Source organism: Danio aesculapii, chromosome 16 (genome assembly GCF_903798145.1).
Source record: "Danio aesculapii chromosome 16, fDanAes4.1, whole genome shotgun sequence".
NCBI classification, from domain to species: domain Eukaryota; kingdom Metazoa; phylum Chordata; class Actinopteri; order Cypriniformes; family Danionidae; genus Danio; species Danio aesculapii.
In genome coordinates, this window is record NC_079450.1 from 16,337,613 (window position 1) to 16,341,862 (window position 4,250).

Here is a 4,250-nt window from a genome sequence, read left to right on the forward strand (position 1 = left end):
TTGCTGTCGTTTTTAATGCTAGTATACTCTAGATGAAAAATAAGTGTTTGATTATTAAATGATTAGTATTCATACAGAAAATAACCACAAATAACAGAAAGACATATTCTGGGAGATAATAGAACCTGTTTTGGATTTGTTCAAGTATTTGAATAATGTTAGTGGCATGAATTGAAGCAAATATTTTAACAGCTTTCCCTTAAATCATTTTAGGCATTTGTGAATAAATTGGCAACAGTGTTACATATTTATAGGTGAAGGATGTGTCACATGCCTCTTCTGAGAGGCAAGGTTTATCAATTCTGTTTCGCATTGCGTGTACAAGTGTGGTGCAAGGTGCCATATTTTTGGTGACACAATCAAGAGATTTATTTAGTCATAAAAAAATACAGTCATCCCACTGCCACAAAAGCTCTTATCTGATTGACAGGAAAACAACTCCTGGCTGTTTATGACCGCACTTCAGCTCTAGAAAATATTTTGCTGGAAGCTTGCTGCACTGCTTTGCTGCGCTTAACTCATTCAGACGCATTTCTAAAGGAAAGAAAATAACGTAAACATTGTGTTTAATAACATGTTTAGTATAGAGCGTAACTTTTAGATCAGTGGATGTGTAAGATTCTGAATATGTACAGTGATGCTTGAACCATCACATAGAAAATCTTTGTATATGTGCAATATAATTTTACACTTGGGCCACTCGGGTTTTTACAGTATATATTAAATTTCGTTTATATCGATAAAACCACACTAAATACTGGTTAACGGAGGGTCTAACGTGCTTTAAAGGGTTAGTTCACCCAAAACATGCATACTCCCTTGATGTTTTTTATATTTATCAATTTAGGGCGTCACGGTGGCCGAGTGGATAGCACGTTCGCTACACAGCAAGAAGGTCGTTGGTTAGAGCCTCGGCTGGGTCAGTTGGCATTTCTGTGTGGAGTTTGCATGCTCTTTCCATGTTCGTGTGTTTTTCCTCGGGGTGCTCCGGTTTCCTCCACAAGTCCAAAGATGTGGTATAGGTGAATTGGGTAAGCTAAATTGTCCGTAGTGTATGTGTGTGAATGAGTGTGTATGGATGTTTTCCAGTGATGGGTTGCAGCTGGAAGGGCATCCGCTGCGTAAAACATGCTGGATAAGTTGGCGGTTCATTCCGCTGTGGCGATCCCAGATTAATAAAGGGACTAAGCTGAAAATAAAATAAATGATGAGTATAAGTTTACAAACTCAAATGGGGAACAATATTGGCATATAACACTTCCAAACACATTTACATTATACATTAGGAAAACAATATCCCTGTGTGTATGTATATGTATATATGATGGCATAGATTCAACAAGGTACTGGAAATATTTCTCAGAGATTTTGGTCCATATTGACATGATGGCATCACGCAGTTGCTGCTGATTTGTCGGCTGCACATTCATGATGCGAGTCTCTCGTTCCATCACATCCCAACGGTGCTCTATTGGATTGAGATCTGGTGACTGTGGAGGCCATTTGAGTACAGTGAACTCATTTTTATGTTCAAGAAACCAGTCTGAGATGATTCGCGCTTTATGACATGATGCATTATCCTGCTGGAAGTAGCCATCAGAAGATGTTTCCCAGTGATGGGTTGCAAGAAGGGCATCCAGAAGATGGCTACACTGTAGTCATAAAGGGATTGACATGGTCAGCAACAATACTCAGGAAAGCTGTGGCTTTCACATAATGCTTAATTGGTACTAATGGGCCCAAAGTCTGCCAAGAAAATATCTCCCACACCATTACACCAGCCTGAACCATTGATACAAGGCAGGATGGATCCATGCTTTCATGTTGTTGGCGTCAAATTCTGACACTACCATTCGAATGTTGCAGCAGAAATCGAGACTCATCAGACCAGGCAACGTTCTTCTATTGCCCAAGTTGTAGCCTCAGTTTCCTGTTCTTAGCTGACAGGAGTGGCACCTGGTGTGGTCTTCTGCTGCTGTAGCCCGTCCGCCTCAAATTCAGAGATGCTCTTCTGCATACCTCAGTTGTAACGAGTGGTTATTTGTGTTACTTTTGCCTTTCTATCAGCTCAATCCAGTCTGGCCATTCTCCTCTGCCATCAAAAAGGCATTTGCGCCCAAACTGTTGCTCACTGGATATTTTCTCTTTTTCGGACCGTTCTCTGTAAAACCCTAGAGATGGTTGTGTGTGAAAATCCCAGTAGATCAGCAGTTTCTGAAATACTCAGACCAGCCCGTCAGGCACCAACAACCAAGCCATGTTTAAAGTCTCTTAAATCATCTTTCTTCCCCATTCCCCATTCTGATGCTCGGTCTGAACTGCAGCAGATCGTCTTGACCATGTCTAGTTGCTGCCATGTGATCGGCTGATTTGAAATTTGCGTTAACAAGCAATTGGACCTAATAAAGAGGCCGGTGAGTGTACTTTATATTGTAATACATAACATATCAAAGAAACATTTAGGGGGGTTACAAAAACATTTTTAAAAGGAAAGAGACTCAGACATAGTTTTCTACAATTCCATCAGAGCCTTATTTTCTTTGGATACTACTTTTAAAGACTCTAAATATTTTTACATTAATTTTTAAAGAAATTAATCAAGGGTTTACTGTTATTTGACTTACTTTTGAGTATGTGATATTTACCTATAATAATAGTAATGTTTAACTTCAATGACTTTTTGGGGGGGAAAACCATCTGCGTAAACCAAAACCTTAATCAAATTTAGGGATGATATGTCAGTATTTATTTTATTATTTAGCCAACTGCAAAGGTCCTGCTAAAACGTTTTTGTGACTGGACAAAAAAAATAAATGTTGAATGATTTCAGCCTCTTCTGAACAGAAAAACAAGCAATGTACACTACCTGACAAAAGTCTGGTCATCGATCCCAGTTGTAAGAGCAACAAAGAAAAACTTGATTTCTAGTTGATAATTTGGAAAAGTGGCAGAAGGTGGATTTTTCAGATGAATCATCTGTTGAACTGCATCCCAATTTTGGAAAAGGAAAAATAATGAGGTTACATTCAGTGTGGGGGTGTCCGAGAGATCTGCAGAGTGGATGGCACATCAACAGCCTGAGGTATCAAGTTTTTTGTCTTGCCCATTACATTACAAACCACAGGAGAGGGCAAATTCTTCAGCAGGAAGCAAAGAAGGTCAATGTGCTCCAGGATTGGCCAGCCCAGTCACCAAAAATGAACATTATTGAGCATGTCTGTTGTAAGATGGAGGAGGCATTGAAGATGAATCCAAAGAATCTTGATGAACTCTGGGAGTCCTGCAAGAATGCTTTCTTTGTCATTCCAGATGACTTTATTAATAAGTTATTTGAGTCATTGCAGAGATGTATGGATGCAGTCGTCCAAGCTCATGGGAGTCATACACAATATTAAATCTTTTTCCACTGCACCATGATTTTATATTCTATATGGTACATTATTTCTATTAAGTGACAAGACTTTTGTCTAAGCAAAGTCAGACCTTAATAATTAAATATCAAGGTATGATCATATTTTATTTCGGTTAAATAAGCGTAATCTAGAGGCCTTTGGCTTTCATATAAGCCACTTCTTATACAAACTGATCAACTTGAAGTCAAGTTATTATTTGTTGTTCCTAAAATATGGATAGGCGACAAAACTTTTGTCAGGTAGTGTATGTTAACCAGCCAACTTTAAACCAGCTTGGCCAGGCAAGTTAAAACCAGTTTAGAGTGCTTTTAAATGTGTCATTTAGTGCATTTGCATGCAAATTGGCAGTCATTTTACACACAACCTTGTAAAAATATAGAAGAAGAATGATCTGACGATGAAAGTTGGAATATTTTTAATGCCACAATCAAAAGCAGTTTATTTAGTCATAAATACTTGTAATAAATTTGTGCTACAAATGAGTTTAGGATCAGAATTTAATTGCCACATTAAATTGTGGCAAAAAGTGACGACGTTTGCCATTTTGTTCTTATAATAAGCCTAGGAATAGGGAAATTAGAAATGGTTTATGATTACCTTCACAATTAAAGTGATTCTAATAGCATGCAGCCATGCACCCAGTAAAGTAAATGAATGATTAATGAGCATTCCTATAAATTTGAACTGATTTGGGTTAAAGGACACACTTATAAACAGTGTATCTCCACATACTTTAAAACACCAAAATGTAGTTCATTAGTCGACTTCTGCTCATAGATAATAAGCACTTTTAAAGCCCATTTCTTTTCTCAAATGCTATTGAGCCTGCTGGGGGTC